The sequence below is a fragment of the Eleutherodactylus coqui genome, chromosome 11 (assembly GCF_035609145.1).
Source record: "Eleutherodactylus coqui strain aEleCoq1 chromosome 11, aEleCoq1.hap1, whole genome shotgun sequence".
Taxonomy (NCBI): domain Eukaryota; kingdom Metazoa; phylum Chordata; class Amphibia; order Anura; family Eleutherodactylidae; genus Eleutherodactylus; species Eleutherodactylus coqui.
The window spans coordinates 57,426,159-57,448,817 of NC_089847.1; the positions used below are offsets into that span (position 1 = coordinate 57,426,159).

General features: G+C 42.5%; 18 non-coding genes across 18 annotated transcripts; 12 read left to right on the forward strand and 6 right to left on the reverse strand.

The window, feature by feature from the left end:
* The first annotated feature begins 990 nt into the window (after positions 1–990).
* On the forward strand, positions 991–1,072 carry TRNAS-GCU (transfer RNA serine (anticodon GCU)). Its single transcript has one exon. It is a non-coding gene; the product is annotated as a tRNA-Ser (tRNA).
* Positions 1,073–4,529: 3,457 nt separating this feature from the next.
* Positions 4,530–4,611, forward strand: TRNAS-GCU (transfer RNA serine (anticodon GCU)). Its single transcript has one exon. It is a non-coding gene; the product is annotated as a tRNA-Ser (tRNA).
* Positions 4,612–5,647: 1,036 nt separating this feature from the next.
* TRNAS-GCU (transfer RNA serine (anticodon GCU)) lies at positions 5,648–5,729 on the forward strand. The gene has a single exon. It is a non-coding gene; the product is annotated as a tRNA-Ser (tRNA).
* Positions 5,730–6,085: 356 nt separating this feature from the next.
* Positions 6,086–6,159, reverse strand: TRNAT-AGU (transfer RNA threonine (anticodon AGU)). Its single transcript has one exon. It is a non-coding gene; the product is annotated as a tRNA-Thr (tRNA).
* A 1,028-nt stretch (positions 6,160–7,187) lies between these two features.
* TRNAT-AGU (transfer RNA threonine (anticodon AGU)) lies at positions 7,188–7,261 on the reverse strand. Its single transcript has one exon. It is a non-coding gene; the product is annotated as a tRNA-Thr (tRNA).
* Positions 7,262–7,869: 608 nt separating this feature from the next.
* Positions 7,870–7,951, forward strand: TRNAS-GCU (transfer RNA serine (anticodon GCU)). The gene has a single exon. It is a non-coding gene; the product is annotated as a tRNA-Ser (tRNA).
* Positions 7,952–8,307: 356 nt separating this feature from the next.
* On the reverse strand, positions 8,308–8,381 carry TRNAT-AGU (transfer RNA threonine (anticodon AGU)). The gene has a single exon. It is a non-coding gene; the product is annotated as a tRNA-Thr (tRNA).
* Positions 8,382–9,427: 1,046 nt separating this feature from the next.
* On the reverse strand, positions 9,428–9,501 carry TRNAT-AGU (transfer RNA threonine (anticodon AGU)). The gene has a single exon. It is a non-coding gene; the product is annotated as a tRNA-Thr (tRNA).
* Positions 9,502–11,226: 1,725 nt separating this feature from the next.
* Positions 11,227–11,308, forward strand: TRNAS-GCU (transfer RNA serine (anticodon GCU)). The gene has a single exon. It is a non-coding gene; the product is annotated as a tRNA-Ser (tRNA).
* A 3,275-nt stretch (positions 11,309–14,583) lies between these two features.
* Positions 14,584–14,665, forward strand: TRNAS-GCU (transfer RNA serine (anticodon GCU)). The gene has a single exon. It is a non-coding gene; the product is annotated as a tRNA-Ser (tRNA).
* Positions 14,666–15,703: 1,038 nt separating this feature from the next.
* Positions 15,704–15,785, forward strand: TRNAS-GCU (transfer RNA serine (anticodon GCU)). Its single transcript has one exon. It is a non-coding gene; the product is annotated as a tRNA-Ser (tRNA).
* Positions 15,786–16,821: 1,036 nt separating this feature from the next.
* On the forward strand, positions 16,822–16,903 carry TRNAS-GCU (transfer RNA serine (anticodon GCU)). The gene has a single exon. It is a non-coding gene; the product is annotated as a tRNA-Ser (tRNA).
* Positions 16,904–17,259: 356 nt separating this feature from the next.
* On the reverse strand, positions 17,260–17,333 carry TRNAT-AGU (transfer RNA threonine (anticodon AGU)). The gene has a single exon. It is a non-coding gene; the product is annotated as a tRNA-Thr (tRNA).
* A 608-nt stretch (positions 17,334–17,941) lies between these two features.
* Positions 17,942–18,023, forward strand: TRNAS-GCU (transfer RNA serine (anticodon GCU)). The gene has a single exon. It is a non-coding gene; the product is annotated as a tRNA-Ser (tRNA).
* Positions 18,024–20,179: 2,156 nt separating this feature from the next.
* TRNAS-GCU (transfer RNA serine (anticodon GCU)) lies at positions 20,180–20,261 on the forward strand. Its single transcript has one exon. It is a non-coding gene; the product is annotated as a tRNA-Ser (tRNA).
* A 1,036-nt stretch (positions 20,262–21,297) lies between these two features.
* Positions 21,298–21,379, forward strand: TRNAS-GCU (transfer RNA serine (anticodon GCU)). Its single transcript has one exon. It is a non-coding gene; the product is annotated as a tRNA-Ser (tRNA).
* Positions 21,380–21,735: 356 nt separating this feature from the next.
* On the reverse strand, positions 21,736–21,809 carry TRNAT-AGU (transfer RNA threonine (anticodon AGU)). The gene has a single exon. It is a non-coding gene; the product is annotated as a tRNA-Thr (tRNA).
* Positions 21,810–22,417: 608 nt separating this feature from the next.
* Positions 22,418–22,499, forward strand: TRNAS-GCU (transfer RNA serine (anticodon GCU)). The gene has a single exon. It is a non-coding gene; the product is annotated as a tRNA-Ser (tRNA).
* Positions 22,500–22,659: the final 160 nt, after the last annotated feature.

Here is a 22,659-nt window from a genome sequence, read left to right on the forward strand (position 1 = left end):
CGAGGAAGAAAATTTACCATCGCCGTTCAAGAAGGATGCTATTGAAGTCTCTAAACATATTTACAGGCATTATGAAGCGTATCAGTCAGGCAATAGTGAATCGGCACCTCTAATTTATCGTGCCTTATGCCATCCTACATTTTGCAAAACGTTGCAACCATCTACTTGTTAAAACTAAACCAGAGCTGACTCTTTGCCACTCGGGTGGAGTATTCTAGGGATGTGGGACGAGCATCTTTAATGTCATTGGCTAGTGAACATCTCCCTTTTGGAAAAAAAAGCTGATTATTGAGCAGAATAAGAGAACAAGGCACTGCTGAGAGTTGAACTCAGGATCTCCTGTTTACTAGACAGGCGCTTTAACCTACTAAGCCACAGCACCCATGAGCAAAACTGTGGAAAACCAGAAAGATGGCAAGGATGATCCAGGAGAAGAATTTTTAAATGTAGGATGATTTTGAGGAGTGGTTCTAAGTTTTGCTATTTGTCACAGAGATGGCAAATTAAGTGTGAACAGATCCTATGCAGCATGTAGTTTCAGGTGGCTACCACTATAGAACAGCAAGGAAGTCGAGTCCCATCACATACTTGGCAGCAGCATGCAGTTCTCTGTCATTTTGCATCGTGACAATTCTAAATGAAATCGGCTTGGGACGATCCTTTTTGGAAAAGACATGGATAACTTGTCCATAGGTATGTAATCCATGCATTTGCCTTGCATGAATTGTGGCCTGTTTTACTTTAAAAGTTAGATAGAAGGCAGAATTGACAGATTTAGGGAATTCTAGGGAAATGCCAACATAAATGAGAAGCAGAGAGGACTGAATGTTTAGTATGTATGCCATTAGCATGGGTCATCACGTTGGATGTAAAACAAGACCTGCTGAGCCAATGTCTGATGTACGGCGCTGTTGCATGTGGAAAGAAAATGAAGCCTAAGAATCATCACGACTGTTTTCCAAATGTGGGTTCGGTAAAGGTACTTTTGTTGACGGGGTGGCCGAGTGGTTAAGGCGATGGACTGCTAATCCATTGTGCTCTGCACGCATGGGTTCGAATCCCATCCTCGTCGTATGATTCCTTTTTGGAAAATTCTCTATGCTCAGCGCAAGCAATGCCCCGAGGAAGAAAATTTACCATCGCCGTTCAAGAAGGATGCTATTGAAGTCTCTAAACATATTTACAGGCATTATGAAGCGTATCAGTCAGGCAATAGTGAATCGGCACCTCTAATTTATCGTGCCTTATGCCATCCTACATTTTGCAAAACGTTGCAACCATCTACTTGTTAAAACTAAACCAGAGCTGACTCTTTGCCACTCGGGTGGAGTATTCTAGGGATGTGGGACGAGCATCTTTAATGTCATTGGCTAGTGAACATCTCCCTTTTGGAAAAAAAAGCTGATTATTGAGCAGAATAAGAGAACAAGGCACTGCTGAGAGTTGAACTCAGGATCACCTGTTTACTAGACAGGCGCTTTAACCTACTAAGCCACAGCGCCCATGAGCAAAACTGTGGAAAACCAGAAAGATGGCAAGGATGATCCAGGAGAAGAATTTTTAAATGTAGGATGATTTTGAGGAGTGGTTCTAAGTTTTGCTATTTGTCACAGAGATGGCAAATTAAGTGTGAACAGATCCTATGCAGCATGTAGTTTCAGGTGGCTACCACTATAGAACAGCAAGGAAGTCGAGTCCCATCACATACTTGGCAGCAGCATGCAGTTCTCTGTCATTTTGCATCGTGACAATTCTAAATGAAATCGGCTTGGGACGATCCTTTTTGGAAAAGACATGGATAACTTGTCCATAGGTATGTAATCCATGCATTTGCCTTGCATGAATTGTGGCCTGTTTTACTTTAAAAGTTAGATAGAAGGCAGAATTGACAGATTTAGGGAATTCTAGGGAAATGCCAACATAAATGAGAAGCAGAGAGGACTAAATGTTTAGTATGTATGCCATTAGCATGGGTCATCACGTTGGATGTAAAACCAGACCTGCTGAGCCAATGTCTGATGTACGGCGCTGTTGCATGTGGAAAGAAAATGAAGCCTAAGAATCATCACGACTGTTTTCCAAATGTGGGTTCGGTAAAGGTACTTTTGTTGACGGGGTGACCGAGTGGTTAAGGCGATGGACTGCTAATCCATTGTGCTCTGCACGCATGGGTTCGAATCCCATCCTCGTCGTATGATTCCTTTTTGGAAAATTCTCTATGCTCAGCGCAAGCAATGCCCCGAGGAAGAAAATTTACCATCGCCGTTCAAGAAGGATGCTATTGAAGTCTCTAAACATATTTACAGGCATTATGAAGCGTATCAGTCAGGCAATAGTGAATCGGCACCTCTAATTTATCGTGCCTTATGCCATCCTACATTTTGCAAAACGTTGCAACCATCTACTTGTTAAAACTAAACCAGAGCTGACTCTTTGCCACTCGGGTGGAGTATTCTAGGGATGTGGGACGAGCATCTTTAACCCCTTAATGACATGGCCTATTTTGGCGTTGAGGACCAAGCGATTTTTTGGTATTTTTCCATCTCCATTTTTCAAAAGCCATAACTTTTTTATTTTTCCGTCGACGCGGCCGTATAAGGGCTCGTTTTTTGCGTGGCGATCTGTAGTTTTTATCGGTGCCACTTTTGGGTATATAGACAATATCGTAAATTTTTTATTTTTTTTTTTAATGATAACAGGGAGAGAAAACGCATCAATTCTGCCATAGATTTTTTTTTTTTTTTTTTACAGCGTTAATCATGCAGCATAAATGACACACTAAATTTTTTCTGCGGGTCGGTACGGTAACAACGATACCAAAATTGTTATATTTTTTTTAGGTTTTTACACTTTTTTGCAATAAAACCCCCTTTTTTTGGAAATCTTTTTTTTTTCTCTATAGCTGCATTCAAAGTCATGTAACTTTTTTATTTTTCTATGTACGGAGCTCTATGAGGGCTTATTTTTTGCGAGACGAGCTGTAGTTTTTATTGGTACCATTTTGGGAAATGTACGGCTTTTTTGATCACTTTTATTGCATTTTTTGTGAGGCAAAATGCTAAAAATTAGCATTTTGCCTCTGTTTTTTAGCGTTTTTTTTTACGCTTTTTGTCGTACAAAATAGAAAGCGTGTTCAACTTTTTGTACACGTCGTTACGGACGCGTCAATACCAAATATGTGGGGTTTTAGTTTTTTTTTCCCTTTTTTTATGCTAATATTAGAAAAAGCATAAAAAAAGGGGTTTTTTACATTTTTTTTTTACATTTTTCTTTTTTTTACACTTTTCTTTTCTTTTTTTTACACTATTTGAGTCCCTCTGAGGGACTTGCAGCACTATGCCTATGATCGCTGTCATAAGGCATGGCAAAGCTACTGCTCTGCCATGCCTTATCGCTTGTACAGCGATTATAGGCACAGGCAATACAGGACGCCGGTGTCTGGCGTCCTGTTGCCATGGTGACAGGCCGGGCTCTCGCGATAACATCGCGAGTTCCGGCCGGAGACACACAGGGATCGCGATCCCTCTGTGAACTCTTTCCCTGCCGCGATCTACTTAGATCGCGGCAGGGAAGGGGTTAACAGCGGCGGGCGCATCTCCGATGCCCCCCCGCTGTTGGAGCGGGACGCCGGCTGTGACTGACAGCCGGCTCCCGCTGCGGGATAGCGCGGGATCTTATGTGATCCCGCGCTATCTCCAGGACGTACCAGGTACGTCATGTTGCGGGAAGTACCAGGCTGCCATGACGTACCAGGTACGTCCAGGAGCGGGAAGGGGTTAATGTCATTGGCTAGTGAACATCTCCCTTTTGGAAAAAAAAGCTGATTATTGAGCAGAATAAGAGAACAAGGCACTGCTGAGAGTTGAACTCAGGATCTCCTGTTTACTAGACAGGCGCTTTAACCTACTAAGCCACAGCGCCCATGAGCAAAACTGTGGAAAACCAGAAAGATGGCAAGGATGATCCAGGAGAAGAATTTTTAAATGTAGGATGATTTTGAGGAGTGGTTCTAAGTTTTGCTATTTGTCACAGAGATGGCAAATTAAGTGTGAACAGATCCTATGCAGCATGTAGTTTCAGGTGGCTACCACTATAGAACAGCAAGGAAGTCGAGTCCCATCACATACTTGGCAGCAGCATGCAGTTCTCTGTCATTTTGCATCGTGACAATTCTAAATGAAATCGGCTTGGGACGATCCTTTTTGGAAAAGACATGGATAACTTGTCCATAGGTATGTAATCCATGCATTTGCCTTGCATGAATTGTGGCCTGTTTTACTTTAAAAGTTAGATAGAAGGCAGAATTGACAGATTTAGGGAATGCTAGGGAAATGCCAACATAAATGAGAAGCAGAGAGGACTGAATGTTTAGTATGTATGCCATTAGCATGGGTCATCACGTTGGATGTAAAACAAGACCTGCTGAGCCAATGTCTGATGTACGGCGCTGTTGCATGTGGAAAGAAAATGAAGCCTAAGAATCATCACGACTGTTTTCCAAATGTGGGTTCGGTAAAGGTACTTTTGTTGACGGGGTGGCCGAGTGGTTAAGGCGATGGACTGCTAATCCATTGTGCTCTGCACGCATGGGTTCGAATCCCATCCTTGTCGTATGATTCCTTTTTGGAAAATTCTCTATGCTCAGCGCAAGCAATGCCCCGAGGAAGAAAATTTACCATCGCCGTTCAAGAAGGATGCTATTGAAGTCTCTAAACATATTTACAGGCATTATGTAGCGTATCAGTCAGGCAATAGTGAATCGGCACCTCTAATTTATCGTGCCTTATGCCATCCTAGATTTTGCAAAACGTTGCAACCATCTACTTGTTAAAACTAAACCAGAGCTGACTCTTTGCCACTCGGGTGGAGTATTCTAGGGATGTGGGACGAGCATCTTTAATTTCATTGGCTAGTGAACATCTCCCTTTTGGAAAAAAAAGCTGATTATTGAGCAGAATAAGAGAACAAGGCACTGCTGAGAGTTGAACTCAGGATCTCCTGTTTACTAGATAGGCGCTTTAACCAACTAAGCCACAGCGCCCATGAGCAAAACTGGAAAACCAGAAAGATGGCAAGGATGATCCAGGAGAAGAATTTTTAAATGTAGGATGATTTTGAGGAGTGGTTCTAAGTTTTGCTATTTGTCACAGAGATGGCAAATTAAGTGTGAACAGATCCTATGCAGCATGTAGTTTCAGGTGGCTACCACTATAGAACAGCAAGGAAGTCGAGTCCCATCACATACTTGGCAGCAGCATGCAGTTCTCTGTCATTTTGCATCGTGACAATTCTAAATGAAATCGGCTTGGGACGATCCTTTTTGGAAAAGACATGGATAACTTGTCCATAGGTATGTAATCCATGCATTTGCCTTGCATGAATTGTGGCCTGTTTTACTTTAAAAGTTAGATAGAAGGCAGAATTGACAGATTTAGGGAATTCTAGGGAAATGCCAACATAAATGAGAAGCAGAGAGGACTGAATGTTTAGTATTTATGCCATTAGCATGGGTCATCACGTTGGATGTAAAACAAGACCTGCTGAGCCAATGTCTGATGTACGGCGCTGTTGCATGTGGAAAGAAAATGAAGCCTAAGAATCATCACGACTGTTTTCCAAATGTGGGTTCGGTAAAGGTACTTTTGTTGACGGGGTGGCCGAGTGGTTAAGGCGATGGACTGCTAATCCATTGTGCTCTGCACGCATGGGTTCGAATCCCATCCTCGTCGTATGATTCCTTTTTGGAAAATTCTCTATGCTCAGCGCAAGCAATGCCCCGAGGAAGAAAATTTACCATCGCCGTTCAAGAAGGATGCTATTGAAGTCTCTAAACATATTTACAGGCATTATGAAGCGTATCAGTCAGGCAATAGTGAATCGGCACCTCTAATTTATCGTGCCTTATGCCATCCTACATTTTGCAAAACGTTGCAACCATCTACTTGTTAAAACTAAACCAGAGCTGACTCTTTGCCACTCGGGTGGAGTATTCTAGGGATGTGGGACGAGCATCTTTAATGTCATTGGCTAGTGAACATCTCCCTTTTGGAAAAAAAAGCTGATTATTGAGCAGAATAAGAGAACAAGGCACTGCTGAGAGTTGAACTCAGGATCTCCTGTTTACTAGACAGGCGCTTTAACCAACTAAGCCACAGCGCCCATGAGCAAAACTGTGGAAAACCAGAAAGATGGCAAGGATGATCCAGGAGAAGAATTTTTAAATGTAGGATGATTTTGAGGAGTGGTTCTAAGTTTTGCTATTTGTCACAGAGATGGCAAATTAAGTGTGAACAGATCCTATGCAGCATGTAGTTTCAGGTGGCTACCACTATAGAACAGCAAGGAAGTCGAGTCCCATCACATACTTGGCAGCAGCATGCAGTTCTCTGTCATTTTGCATCGTGACAATTCTAAATGAAATCGGCTTGGGACGATCCTTTTTGGAAAAGACATGGATAACATGTCCATAGGTATGTAATCCATGCATTTGCCTTGCATGAATTGTGGCCTGTTTTACTTTAAAAGTTAGATAGAAGGCAGAATTGACAGATTTAGGGAATTCTAGGGAAATGCCAACATAAATGAGAAGCAGAGAGGACTGAATGTTTAGTATTTATGCCATTAGCATGGGTCATCACGTTGGATGTAAAACAAGACCTGCTGAGCCAATGTCTGATGTACGGCGCTGTTGCATGTGGAAAGAAAATGAAGCCTAAGAATCATCACGACTGTTTTCCAAATGTGGGTTCGGTAAAGGTACTTTAAGGTTAAGGCGATGGACTGCTAATCCATTGTGCTCTGCACGCATGGGTTCGAATCCCATCCTCGTCGTATGATTCCTTTTTGGAAAATTCTCTATGCTCAGCGCAAGCAATGCCCCGAGGAAGAAAATTTACCATCGCCGTTCAAGAAGGATGCTATTGAAGTCTCTAAACATATTTACAGGCATTATGTAGCGTATCAGTCAGGCAATAGTGAATCGGCACCTCTAATTTATCGTGCCTTATGCCATCCTACATTTTGCAAAACGTTGCAACCATCTACTTGTTAAAACTAAACCAGAGCTGACTCTTTGCCACTCGGGTGGAGTATTCTAGGGATGTGGGACGAGCATCTTTAATGTCATTGGCTAGTGAACATCTCCCTTTTGGAAAAAAAAGCTGATTATTGAGCAGAATAAGAGAACAAGGCACTGCTGAGAGTTGAACTCAGGATCTCCTGTTTACTAGACAGGCGCTTTAACCAACTAAGCCACAGCGCCCATGAGCAAAACTGTGGAAAACCAGAAAGATGGCAAGGATGATCCAGGAGAAGAATTTTTAAATGTAGGATGATTTTGAGGAGTGGTTCTAAGTTTTGCTATTTGTCACAGAGATGGCAAATTAAGTGTGAACAGATCCTACGCAGCATGTAGTTTCAGGAGGCTACCACTATAGAACAGCAAGGAAGTCGAGTCCCATCACATACTTGGCAGCAGCATGCAGTTCTCTGTCATTTTGCATCGTGACAATTCTAAATGAAATCGGCTTGGGACGATCCTTTTTGGAAAAGACATGGATAACTTGTCCATAGGTATGTAATCCATGCATTTGCCTTGCATGAATTGTGGCCTGTTTTACTTTAAAAGTTAGATAGAAGGCAGAATTGACAGATTTAGGGAATGCTAGGGAAATGCCAACATAAATGAGAAGCAGAGAGGACTGAATGTTTAGTATGTATGCCATTAGCATGGGTCATCACGTTGGATGTAAAACAAGACCTGCTGAGCCAATGTCTGATGTACGGCGCTGTTGCATGTGGAAAGAAAATGAAGCCTAAGAATCATCACGACTGTTTTCCAAATGTGGGTTCGGTAAAGGTACTTTTGTTGACGGGGTGGCCGAGTGGTTAAGGCGATGGACTGCTAATCCATTGTGCTCTGCACGCATGGGTTCGAATCCCATCCTCGTCGTATGATTCCTTTTTGGAAAATTCTCTATGCTCAGCGCAAGCAATGCCCCGAGGAAGAAAATTTACCATCGCCGTTCAAGAAGGATGCTATTGAAGTCTCTAAACATATTTACAGGCATTATGTAGCGTATCAGTCAGGCAATAGTGAATCGGCACCTCTAATTTATCGTGCCTTATGCCATCCTAGATTTTGCAAAACGTTGCAACCATCTACTTGTTAAAACTAAACCAGAGCTGACTCTTTGCCACTCGGGTGGAGTATTCTAGGGATGTGGGACGAGCATCTTTAATGTCATTGGCTAGTGAACATCTCCCTTTTGGAAAAAAAAGCTGATTATTGAGCAGAATAAGAGAACAAGGCACTGCTGAGAGTTGAACTCAGGATCTCCTGTTTACTAGACAGGCGCTTTAACCAACTAAGCCACAGCGCCCATGAGCAAAACTGTGGAAAACCAGAAAGATGGCAAGGATGATCCAGGAGAAGAATTTTTAAATGTAGGATAATTTTGAGGAGTGGTTCTAAGTTTTGCTATTTGTCACAGAGATGGCAAATTAAGTGTGAACAGATCCTATGCAGCATGTAGTTTCAGGTGGCTACCACTATAGAACAGCAAGGAAGTCGAGTCCCATCACATACTTGGCAGCAGCATGCAGTTCTCTGTCATTTTGCATCGTGACAATTCTAAATGAAATCGGCTTGGGACGATCCTTTTTGGAAAAGACATGGATAATTTGTCCATAGGTATGTAATCCATGCATTTGCCTTGCATGAATTGTGGCCTGTTTTACTTTAAAAGTTAGATAGAAGGCAGAATTGACAGATTTAGGGAATGCTAGGGAAATGCCAACATAAATGAGAAGCAGAGAGGACTGAATGTTTAGTATGTATGCCATTAGCATGGGTCATCACGTTGGATGTAAAACAAGACCTGCTGAGCCAATGTCTGATGTACGGCGCTGTTGCATGTGGAAAGAAAATGAAGCCTAAGAATCATCACGACTGTTTTCCAAATGTGGGTTCGGTAAAGGTACTTTTGTTGACGGGGTGGCCGAGTGGTTAAGGCGATGGACTGCTAATCCATTGTGCTCTGCAGGCATGGGTTTGAATCCCATCCTCGTCGCATGATTCCTTTTTGGAAAATTCTCTATGCTCAGCGCAAGCAATGCCCCGAGGAAGAAAATTTACCATCGCCGTTCAAGAAGGATGCTATTGAAGTCTCTAAACATATTTACAGGCATTATGTAGCGTATCAGTCAGGCAATAGTGAATCGGCACCTCTAACTTATCGTGCCTTATGCCATCCTACATTTTGCAAAACGTTGCAACCATCTACTTGTTAAAACTAAACCAGAGCTGACTCTTTGCCACTCGGATGGAGTATTCTAGGGATGTGGGACGAGCATCTTTAATGTCATTGGCTAGTGAACATCTCCCTTTTGGAAAAAAAAGCTGATTATTGAGCAGAATAAGAGAACAAGGCACTGCTGAGAGTTGAACTCAGGATCTCCTGTTTACTAGACAGGCGCTTTAACCAACTAAGCCACAGCGCCCATGAGCAAAACTGTGGAAAACCAGAAAGATGGCAAGGATGATCCAGGAGAAGAATTTTTAAATGTAGGATGATTTTGAGGAGTGGTTCTAAGTTTTGCTATTTGTCACAGAGATGGCAAATTAAGTGTGAACAGATCCTATGCAGCATGTAGTTTCAGGTGGCTACCACTATAGAACAGCAAGGAAGTCGAGTCCCATCACATACTTGGCAGCAGCATGCAGTTCTCTGTCATTTTGCATCGTGACAATTCTAAATGAAATCGGCTTGGGACGATCCTTTTTGGAAAAGACATGGATAACTTGTCCATAGGTATGTAATCCATGCATTTGCCTTGCATGAATTGTGGCCTGTTTTACTTTAAAAGTTAGATAGAAGGCAGAATTGACAGATTTAGGGAATTCTAGGGAAATGCCAACATAAATGAGAAGCAGAGAGGACTAAATGTTTAGTATGTATGCCATTAGCATGGGTCATCACGTTGGATGTAAAACCAGACCTGCTGAGCCAATGTCTGATGTACGGCGCTGTTGCATGTGGAAAGAAAATGAAGCCTAAGAATCATCACGACTGTTTTCCAAATGTGGGTTCGGTAAAGGTACTTTTGTTGACGGGGTGACCGAGTGGTTAAGGCGATGGACTGCTAATCCATTGTGCTCTGCACGCATGGGTTCGAATCCCATCCTCGTCGTATGATTCCTTTTTGGAAAATTCTCTATGCTCAGCGCAAGCAATGCCCCGAGGAAGAAAATTTACCATCGCCGTTCAAGAAGGATGCTATTGAAGTCTCTAAACATATTTACAGGCATTATGAAGCGTATCAGTCAGGCAATAGTGAATCGGCACCTCTAATTTATCGTGCCTTATGCCATCCTACATTTTGCAAAACGTTGCAACCATCTACTTGTTAAAACTAAACCAGAGCTGACTCTTTGCCACTCGGGTGGAGTATTCTAGGGATGTGGGATGAGCATCTTTAATGTCATTGGCTAGTGAACATCTCCCTTTTGGAAAAAAAAGCTGATTATTGAGCAGAATAAGAGAACAAGGCACTGCTGAGAGTTGAACTCAGGATCTCCTGTTTACTAGACAGGCGCTTTAACCTACTAAGCCACAGCGCCCATGAGCAAAACTGTGGAAAACCAGAAAGATGGCAAGGATGATCCAGGAGAATTTTTAAATGTAGGATGATTTTGAGGAGTGGTTCTAAGTTTTGCTATTTGTCACAGAGATGGCAAATTAAGTGTGAACAGATCCTATGCAGCATGTAGTTTCAGGTGGCTACCACTATAGAACAGCAAGGAAGTCGAGTCCCATCACATACTTGGCAGCAGCATGCAGTTCTCTGTCATTTTGCATCGTGACAATTCTAAATGAAATCGGCTTGGGACGATCCTTTTTGGAAAAGACATGGATAACTTGTCCATAGGTATGTAATCCATGCATTTGCCTTGCATGAATTGTGGCCTGTTTTACTTTAAAAGTTAGATAGAAGGCAGAATTGACAGATTTAGGGAATGCTAGGGAAATGCCAACATAAATGAGAAGCAGAGAGGACTGAATGTTTAGTATGTATGCCATTAGCATGGGTCATCACGTTGGATGTAAAACAAGACCTGCTGAGCCAATGTCTGATGTACGGCGCTGTTGCATGTGGAAAGAAAATGAAGCCTAAGAATCATCACGACTGTTTTCCAAATGTGGGTTCGGTAAAGGTACTTTTGTTGACGGGGTGGCCGAGTGGTTAAGGCGATGGACTGCTAATCCATTGTGCTCTGCACGCATGGGTTCGAATCCCATCCTTGTCGTATGATTCCTTTTTGGAAAATTCTCTATGCTCAGCGCAAGCAATGCCCCGAGGAAGAAAATTTACCATCGCCGTTCAAGAAGGATGCTATTGAAGTCTCTAAACATATTTACAGGCATTATGTAGCGTATCAGTCAGGCAATAGTGAATCGGCACCTCTAATTTATCGTGCCTTATGCCATCCTAGATTTTGCAAAACGTTGCAACCATCTACTTGTTAAAACTAAACCAGAGCTGACTCTTTGCCACTCGGGTGGAGTATTCTAGGGATGTGGGACGAGCATCTTTAATTTCATTGGCTAGTGAACATCTCCCTTTTGGAAAAAAAAGCTGATTATTGAGCAGAATAAGAGAACAAGGCACTGCTGAGAGTTGAACTCAGGATCTCCTGTTTACTAGATAGGCGCTTTAACCAACTAAGCCACAGCGCCCATGAGCAAAACTGGAAAACCAGAAAGATGGCAAGGATGATCCAGGAGAAGAATTTTTAAATGTAGGATGATTTTGAGGAGTGGTTCTAAGTTTTGCTATTTGTCACAGAGATGGCAAATTAAGTGTGAACAGATCCTATGCAGCATGTAGTTTCAGGTGGCTACCACTATAGAACAGCAAGGAAGTCGAGTCCCATCACATACTTGGCAGCAGCATGCAGTTCTCTGTCATTTTGCATCGTGACAATTCTAAATGAAATCGGCTTGGGACGATCCTTTTTGGAAAAGACATGGATAACTTGTCCATAGGTATGTAATCCATGCATTTGCCTTGCATGAATTGTGGCCTGTTTTACTTTAAAAGTTAGATAGAAGGCAGAATTGACAGATTTAGGGAATTCTAGGGAAATGCCAACATAAATGAGAAGCAGAGAGGACTAAATGTTTAGTATGTATGCCATTAGCATGGGTCATCACGTTGGATGTAAAACCAGACCTGCTGAGCCAATGTCTGATGTACGGCGCTGTTGCATGTGGAAAGAAAATGAAGCCTAAGAATCATCACGACTGTTTTCCAAATGTGGGTTCGGTAAAGGTACTTTTGTTGACGGGGTGACCGAGTGGTTAAGGCGATGGACTGCTAATCCATTGTGCTCTGCACGCATGGGTTCGAATCCCATCCTCGTCGTATGATTCCTTTTTGGAAAATTCTCTATGCTCAGCGCAAGCAATGCCCCGAGGAAGAAAATTTACCATCGCCGTTCAAGAAGGATGCTATTGAAGTCTCTAAACATATTTACAGGCATTATGAAGCGTATCAGTCAGGCAATAGTGAATCGGCACCTCTAATTTATCGTGCCTTATGCCATCCTACATTTTGCAAAACGTTGCAACCATCTACTTGTTAAAACTAAACCAGAGCTGACTCTTTGCCACTCGGGTGGAGTATTCTAGGGATGTGGGACGAGCATCTTTAATGTCATTGGCTAGTGAACATCTCCCTTTTGGAAAAAAAAGCTGATTATTGAGCAGAATAAGAGAACAAGGCACTGCTGAGAGTTGAACTCAGGATCTCCTGTTTACTAGACAGGCGCTTTAACCTACTAAGCCACAGCGCCCATGAGCAAAACTGTGGAAAACCAGAAAGATGGCAAGGATGATCCAGGAGAAGAATTTTTAAATGTAGGATGATTTTGAGGAGTGGTTCTAAGTTTTGCTATTTGTCACAGAGATGGCAAATTAAGTGTGAACAGATCCTATGCAGCATGTAGTTTCAGGTGGCTACCACTATAGAACAGCAAGGAAGTCGAGTCCCATCACATACTTGGCAGCAGCATGCAGTTCTCTGTCATTTTGCATCGTGACAATTCTAAATGAAATCGGCTTGGGACGATCCTTTTTGGAAAAGACATGGATAACTTGTCCATAGGTATGTAATCCATGCATTTGCCTTGCATGAATTGTGGCCTGTTTTACTTTAAAAGTTAGATAGAAGGCAGAATTGACAGATTTAGGGAATTCTAGGGAAATGCCAACATAAATGAGAAGCAGAGAGGACTAAATGTTTAGTATGTATGCCATTAGCATGGGTCATCACGTTGGATGTAAAACCAGACCTGCTGAGCCAATGTCTGATGTACGGCGCTGTTGCATGTGGAAAGAAAATGAAGCCTAAGAATCATCACGACTGTTTTCCAAATGTGGGTTCGGTAAAGGTACTTTTGTTGACGGGGTGACCGAGTGGTTAAGGCGATGGACTGCTAATCCATTGTGCTCTGCACGCATGGGTTCGAATCCCATCCTCGTCGTATGATTCCTTTTTGGAAAATTCTCTATGCTCAGCGCAAGCAATGCCCCGAGGAAGAAAATTTACCATCGCCGTTCAAGAAGGATGCTATTGAAGTCTCTAAACATATTTACAGGCATTATGAAGCGTATCAGTCAGGCAATAGTGAATCGGCACCTCTAATTTATCGTGCCTTATGCCATCCTACATTTTGCAAAACGTTGCAACCATCTACTTGTTAAAACTAAACCAGAGCTGACTCTTTGCCACTCGGGTGGAGTATTCTAGGGATGTGGGACGAGCATCTTTAATGTCATTGGCTAGTGAACATCTCCCTTTTGGAAAAAAAAGCTGATTATTGAGCAGAATAAGAGAACAAGGCACTGCTGAGAGTTGAACTCAGGATCTCCTGTTTACTAGACAGGCGCTTTAACCAACTAAACCACAGCACCCATGAGCAAAACTGTGGAAAACCAGAAAGATGGCAAGGATGATCCAGGAGAAGAATTTTTAAATGTAGGATGATTTTGAGGAGTGGTTCTAAGTTTTGCTATTTGTCACAGAGATGGCAAATTAAGTGTGAACAGATCCTATGCAGCATGTAGTTTCAGGTGGCTACCACTATAGAACAGCAAGGAAGTCGAGTCCCATCACATACTTGGCAGCAGCATGCAGTTCTCTGTCATTTTGCATCGTGACAATTCTAAATGAAATCGGCTTGGGACGATCCTTTTTGGAAAAGACATGGATAACTTGTCCATAGGTATGTAATCCATGCATTTGCCTTGCATGAATTGTGGCCTGTTTTACTTTAAAAGTTAGATAGAAGGCAGAATTGACAGATTTAGGGAATGCTAGGGAAATGCCAACATAAATGAGAAGCAGAGAGGACTGAATGTTTAGTATGTATGCCATTAGCATGGGTCATCACGTTGGATGTAAAACAAGACCTGCTGAGCCAATGTCTGATGTACGGCGCTGTTGCATGTGGAAAGAAAATGAAGCCTAAGAATCATCACGACTATTTCCAAATGTGGGTTCGGTAAAGGTACTTTTGTTGACGGGGTGGCCGAGTGGTTAAGGCGATGGACTGCTAATCCATTGTGCTCTGCACGCATGGGTTCGAATCCCATCCTTGTCGTATGATTCCTTTTTGGAAAATTCTCTATGCTCAGCGCAAGCAATGCCCCGAGGAAGAAAATTTACCATCGCCGTTCAAGAAGGATGCTATTGAAGTCTCTAAACATATTTACAGGCATTATGTAGCGTATCAGTCAGGCAATAGTGAATCGGCACCTCTAATTTATCGTGCCTTATGCCATCCTAGATTTTGCAAAACGTTGCAACCATCTACTTGTTAAAACTAAACCAGAGCTGACTCTTTGCCACTCGGGTGGAGTATTCTAGGGATGTGGGACGAGCATCTTTAATGTCATTGGCTAGTGAACATCTCCCTTTTGGAAAAAAAAGCTGATTATTGAGCAGAATAAGAGAACAAGGCACTGCTGAGAGTTGAACTCAGGATCTCCTGTTTACTAGATAGGTGCTTTAACCAACTAAGCCACAGCGCCCATGAGCAAAACTGTGGAAAACCAGAAAGATGGCAAGGATGATCCAGGAGAAGAATTTTTAAATGTAGGATGATTTTGAGGAGTGGTTCTAAGTTTTGCTATTTGTCACAGAGATGGCAAATTAAGTGTGAACAGATCCTATGCAGCATGTAGTTTCAGGTGGCTACCACTATAGAACAGCAAGGAAGTCGAGTCCCATCACATACTTGGCAGCAGCATGCAGTTCTCTGTCATTTTGCATCGTGACAATTCTAAATGAAATCGGCTTGGGACGATCCTTTTTGGAAAAGACATGGATAACTTGTCCATAGGTATGTAATCCATGCATTTGCCTTGCATGAATTGTGGCCTGTTTTACTTTAAAAGTTAGATAGAAGGCAGAATTGACAGATTTAGGGAATTCTAGGGAAATGCCAACATAAATGGGAAGCAGAGAGGACTGAATGTTTAGTATTTATGCCATTAGCATGGGTCATCACGTTGGATGTAAAACAAGACCTGCTGAGCCAATGTCTGATGTACGGCGCTGTTGCATGTGGAAAGAAAATGAAGCCTAAGAATCATCACGACTGTTTTCCAAATGTGGGTTCTTTAAAGGTACTTTTGTTGACGGGGTGGCCGAGTGGTTAAGGCTATGGACTGCTAATCCATTGTGCTCTGCACGCATGGGTTCGAATCCCATCCTCGTCGTATGATTCCTTTTTGGAAAATTCTCTATGCTCAGCGCAAGCAATGCCCCGAGGAAGAAAATTTACCATCGCCGTTCAAGAAGGATGCTATTGAAGTCTCTAAACATATTTACAGGCATTATGTAGCGTATCAGTCAGGCAATAGTGAATCGGCACCTCTAATTTATCGTGCCTTATGCCATCCTACATTTTGCAAAACGTTGCAACCATCTACTTGTTAAAACTAAACCAGAGCTGACTCTTTGCCACTCGGGTGGAGTATTCTAGGGATGTGGGACGAGCATCTTTAATGTCATTGGCTAGTGAACATCTCCCTTTTGGAAAAAAAAGCTGATTATTGAGCAGAATAAGAGAACAAGGCACTGCTGAGAGTTGAACTCAGGATCTCCTGTTTACTAGATAGGCGCTTTAACCAACTAAGCCACAGCGCCCATGAGCAAAACTGGAAAACCAGAAAGATGGCAAGGATGATCCAGGAGAAGAATTTTTAAATGTAGGATGATTTTGAGGAGTGGTTCTAAGTTTTGCTATTTGTCACAGAGATGGCAAATTAAGTGTGAACAGATCCTATGCAGCATGTAGTTTCAGGTGGCTACCACTATAGAACAGCAAGGAAGTCGAGTCCCATCACATACTTGGCAGCAGCATGCAGTTCTCTGTCATTTTGCATCGTGACGATTCTAAATGAAATCGGCTTGGGACGATCCTTTTTGGAAAAGACATGGATAACTTGTCCATAGGTATGTAATCCATGCATTTGCCATGCATGAATTGTGGCCTGTTTTACTTTAAAAGTTAGATAGAAGGCAGAATTGACAGATTTAGGGAATTCTAGGGAAATGCCAACATAAATGAGAAGCAGAGAGGACTGAATGTTTAGTATTTATGCCATTAGCATGGGTCATCACATTGGATGTAAAACAAGACCTGCTGAGCCAATGTCTGATGTACGGCGCTGTTGCATTTGGAAAGAAAATGAAGCCTAAGAATCATCACGACTGTTTTCCAAATGTGGGTTCGGTAAAGGTACTTTTGTTGACGGGGTGGCCGAGTGGTTAAGGCGATGGACTGCTAATCCATTGTGCTCTGCACGCATGGGTTCGAATCCCATCCTCGTCGTATGATTCCTTTTTGGAAAATTCTCTATGCTCAGCGCAAGCAATGCCCCGAGGAAGAAAATTTACCATCGCCGTTCAAGAAGGATGCTATTGAAGTCTCTAAACATATTTACAGGCATTATGAAGCGTATCAGTCAGGCAATAGTGAATCGGCACCTCTAATTTATCGTGCCTTATGCCATCCTACATTTTGCAAAACGTTGCAACCATCTACTTGTTAAAACTAAACCAGAGCTGACTCTTTGCCACTCGGGTGGAGTATTCTAGGGATGTGGGACGAGCATCTTTAATGTCATTGGCTAGTGAACATCTCCCTTTTGGAAAAAAAAGCTGATTATTGAGCAGAATAAGAGAACAAGGCACTGCTGAGAGTTGAACTCAGGATCTCCTGTTTACTAGACAGGCGCTTTAACCAACTAAGCCACAGCGCCCATGAGCAAAACTGTGGAAAACCTGAAAGATGGCAAGGATGATCCAGGAGAAGAATTTTTAAATGTAGGATGATTTTGAGGAGTGGTTCTAAGTTTTGCTATTTGTCACAGAGATGGCAAATTAAGTGTGAACAGATCCTATGCAGCATGTAGTTTCAGGTGGCTACCACTATAGAACAGCAAGGAAGTCGAGTCCCATCACATACTTGGCAGCAGCATGCAGTTCTCTGTCATTTTGCATCGTGACAATTCTAAATGTAATCGGCTTGGGACGATCCTTTTTGGAAAAGACATGGATAACTTGTCCATAGGTATGTAATCCATGCATTTGCCTTGCATGAATTGTGGCCTGTTTTACTTTAAAAGTTAGATAGAAGGCAGAATTGACAGATTTAGGGAATTCTAGGGAAATGCCAACATAAATGAGAAGCAGAGAGGACTGAATGTTTAGTATTTATGCCATTAGCATGGGTCATCACGTTGGATGTAAAACAAGACCTGCTGAGCCAATGTCTGATGTACGGCGCTGTTGCATGTGGAAAGAAAATGAAGCCTAAGAATCATCACGACTGTTTTCCAAATGTGGGTTCGGTAAAGGTACTTTTGTTGACGGGGTGGCCGAGTGGTTAAGGCGATGGACTGCTAATCCATTGTGCTCTGCACGCATGGGTTCGAATCCCATCCTCGTCGTATGATTCCTTTTTGGAAAATTCTCTATGCTCAGCGCAAGCAATGCCCCGAGGAAGAAAATTTACCATCGCCGTTCAAGAAGGATGCTATTGAAGTCTCTAAACATATTTACAGGCATTATGTAGCGTATCAGTCAGGCAATAGTGAATCGGCACCTCTAATTTATCGTGCCTTATGCCATCCTAGATTTTGCAAAACGTTGCAACCATCTACTTGTTAAAACTAAACCAGAGCTGACTCTTTGCCACTCGGGTGGAGTATTCTAGGGATGTGGGACGAGCATCTTTAATGTCATTGGCTAGTGAACATCTCCCTTTTGGAAAAAAAAGCTGATTATTGAGCAGAATAAGAGAACAAGGCACTGCTGAGAGTTGAACTCAGGATCTCCTGTTTACTAGATAGGCGCTTTAACCAACTAAGCCACAGCGCCCATGAGCAAAACTGGAAAACCAGAAAGATGGCAAGGATGATCCAGGAGAAGAATTTTTAAATGTAGGATGATTTTGAGGAGTGGTTCTAAGTTTTGCTATTTGTCACAGAGATGGCAAATTAAGTGTGAACAGATCCTATGCAGCATGTAGTTTCAGGTGGCTACCACTATAGAACAGCAAGGAAGTCGAGTCCCATCACATACTTGGCAGCAGCATGCAGTTCTCTGTCATTTTGCATCGTGACAATTCTAAATGAAATCGGCTTGGGACGATCCTTTTTGGAAAAGACATGGATAATTTGTCCATAGGTATGTAATCCATGCATTTGCCTTGCATGAATTGTGGCCTGTTTTACTTTAAAAGTTAGATAGAAGGCAGAATTGACAGATTTAGGGAATGCTAGGGAAATGCCAACATAAATGAGAAGCAGAGAGGACTGAATGTTTAGTATTTATGCCATTAGCATGGGTCACCACGTTGGATGTAAAACAAGACCTGCTGAGCCAATGTCTGATGTACGGCGCTGTTGCATGTGGAAAGAAAATGAAGCCTAAGAATCATCACGACTGTTTTCCAAATGTGGGTTCGGTAAAGGTACTTTTGTTGACGGGGTGACCGAGTGGTTAAGGCGATGGACTGCTAATCCATTGTGCTCTGCACGCATGGGTTCGAATCCCATCCTCGTCGTATGATTCCTTTTTGGAAAATTCTCTATGCTCAGCGCAAGCAATGCCCCGAGGAAGAAAATTTACCATCGCCGTTCAAGAAGGATGCTATTGAAGTCTCTAAACATATTTACAGGCATTATGAAGCGTATCAGTCAGGCAATAGTGAATCGGCACCTCTAATTTATCGTGCCTTATGCCATCCTACATTTTGCAAAACGTTGCAACCATCTACTTGTTAAAACTAAACCAGAGCTGACTCTTTGCCACTCGGGTGGAGTATTCTAGGGATGTGGGACGAGCATCTTTAATGTCATTGGCTAGTGAACATCTCCCTTTTGGAAAAAAAAGCTGATTATTGAGCAGAATAAGAGAACAAGGCACTGCTGAGAGTTGAACTCAGGATCTCCTGTTTACTAGACAGGCGCTTTAACCTACTAAGCCACAGCGCCCATGAGCAAAACTGTGGAAAACCAGAAAGATGGCAAGGATGATCCAGGAGAAGAATTTTTAAATGTAGGATGATTTTGAGGAGTGGTTCTAAGTTTTGCTATTTGTCACAGAGATGGCAAATTAAGTGTGAACAGATCCTATGCAGCATGTAGTTTCAGGTGGCTACCACTATAGAACAGCAAGGAAGTCGAGTCCCATCACATACTTGGCAGCAGCATGCAGTTCTCTGTCATTTTGCATCGTGACAATTCTAAATGAAATCGGCTTGGGACGATCCTTTTTGGAAAAGACATGGATAACTTGTCCATAGGTATGTAATCCATGCATTTGCCTTGCATGAATTGTGGCCTGTTTTACTTTAAAAGTTAGATAGAAGGCAGAATTGACAGATTTAGGGAATGCTAGGGAAATGCCAACATAAATGAGAAGCAGAGAGGACTGAATGTTTAGTATGTATGCCATTAGCATGGGTCATCACGTTGGATGTAAAACAAGAGCTGCTGAGCCAATGTCTGATGTACGGCGCTGTTGCATGTGGAAAGAAAATGAAGCCTAAGAATCATCACGACTGTTTTCCAAATGTGGGTTCGGTAAAGGTACTTTTGTTGACGGGGTGGCCGAGTGGTTAAGGCGATGGACTGCTAATCCATTGTGCTCTGCACGCATGGGTTCGAATCCCATCCTTGTCGTATGATTCCTTTTTGGAAAATTCTCTATGCTCAGCGCAAGCAATGCCCCGAGGAAGAAAATTTACCATCGCCGTTCAAGAAGGATGCTATTGAAGTCTCTAAACATATTTACAGGCATTATGTAGCGTATCAGTCAGGCAATAGTGAATCGGCACCTCTAATTTATCGTGCCTTATGCCATCCTAGATTTTGCAAAACGTTGCAACCATCTACTTGTTAAAACTAAACCAGAGCTGACTCTTTGCCACTCGGGTGGAGTATTCTAGGGATGTGGGACGAGCATCTTTAATGTCATTGGCTAGTGAACATCTCCCTTTTGGAAAAAAAAGCTGATTATTGAGCAGAATAAGAGAACAAGGCACTGCTGAGAGTTGAACTCAGGATCTCCTGTTTACTAGATAGGCGCTTTAACCAACTAAGCCACAGCGCCCATGAGCAAAACTGGAAAACCAGAAAGATGGCAAGGATGATCCAGGAGAAGAATTTTTAAATGTAGGATGATTTTGAGGAGTGGTTCTAAGTTTTGCTATTTGTCACAGAGATGGCAAATTAAGTGTGAACAGATCCTATGCAGCATGTAGTTTCAGGTGGCTACCACTATAGAACAGCAAGGAAGTCGAGTCCCATCACATACTTGGCAGCAGCATGCAGTTCTCTGTCATTTTGCATCGTGACAATTCTAAATGAAATCGGCTTGGGACGATCCTTTTTGGAAAAGACATGGATAACTTGTCCATAGGTATGTAATCCATGCATTTGCCTTGCATGAATTGTGGCCTGTTTTACTTTAAAAGTTAGATAGAAGGCAGAATTGACAGATTTAGGGAATTCTAGGGAAATGCCAACATAAATGAGAAGCAGAGAGGACTGAATGTTTAGTATTTATGCCATTAGCATGGGTCATCACGTTGGATGTAAAACAAGACCTGCTGAGCCAATGTCTGATGTACGGCGATGTTGCATGTGGAAAGAAAATGAAGCCTAAGAATCATCACGACTGTTTTCCAAATGTGGGTTCGGTAAAGGTACTTTTGTTGACGGGGTGGCCGAGTGGTTAAGGCGATGGACTGCTAATCCATTGTGCTCTGCACGCATGGGTTCGAATCCCATCCTCGTCGTATGATTCCTTTTTGGAAAATTCTCTATGCTCAGCGCAAGCAATGCCCCGAGGAAGAAAATTTACCATCGCCGTTCAAGAAGGATGCTATTGAAGTCTCTAAACATATTTACAGGCATTATGTAGCGTATCAGTCAGGCAATAGTGAATCGGCACCTCTAATTTATCGTGCCTTATGCCATCCTACATTTTGCAAAACGTTGCAACCATCTACTTGTTAAAACTAAACCAGAGCTGACTCTTTGCCACTCGGGTGGAGTATTCTAGGGATGTGGGACGAGCATCTTTAATGTCATTGGCTAGTGAACATCTCCCTTTTGGAAAAAAAAGCTGATTATTGAGCAGAATAAGAGAACAAGGCACTGCTGAGAGTTGAACTCAGGATCTCCTGTTTACTAGACAGGCGCTTTAACCAACTAAGCCACAGCGCCCATGAGCAAAACTGTGGAAAACCAGAAAGATGGCAAGGATGATCCAGGAGAAGAATTTTTAAATGTAGGATGATTTTGAGGAGTGGTTCTAAGTTTTGCTATTTGTCACAGAGATGGCAAATTAAGTGTGAACAGATCCTACGCAGCATGTAGTTTCAGGAGGCTACCACTATAGAACAGCAAGGAAGTCGAGTCCCATCACATACTTGGCAGCAGCATGCAGTTCTCTGTCATTTTGCATCGTGACAATTCTAAATGAAATCGGCTTGGGACGATCCTTTTTGGAAAAGACATGGATAACTTGTCCATAGGTATGTAATCCATGCATTTGCCTTGCATGAATTGTGGCCTGTTTTACTTTAAAAGTTAGATAGAAGGCAGAATTGACAGATTTAGGGAATGCTAGGGAAATGCCAACATAAATGAGAAGCAGAGAGGACTGAATGTTTAGTATGTATGCCATTAGCATGGGTCATCACGTTGGATGTAAAACAAGACCTGCTGAGCCAATGTCTGATGTACGGCGCTGTTGCATGTGGAAAGAAAATGAAGCCTAAGAATCATCACGACTGTTTTCCAAATGTGGGTTCGGTAAAGGTACTTTTGTTGACGGGGTGGCCGAGTGGTTAAGGCGATGGACTGCTAATCCATTGTGCTCTGCACGCATGGGTTCGAATCCCATCCTCGTCGTATGATTCCTTTTTGGAAAATTCTCTATGCTCAGCGCAAGCAATGCCCCGAGGAAGAAAATTTACCATCGCCGTTCAAGAAGGATGCTATTGAAGTCTCTAAACATATTTACAGGCATTATGTAGCGTATCAGTCAGGCAATAGTGAATCGGCACCTCTA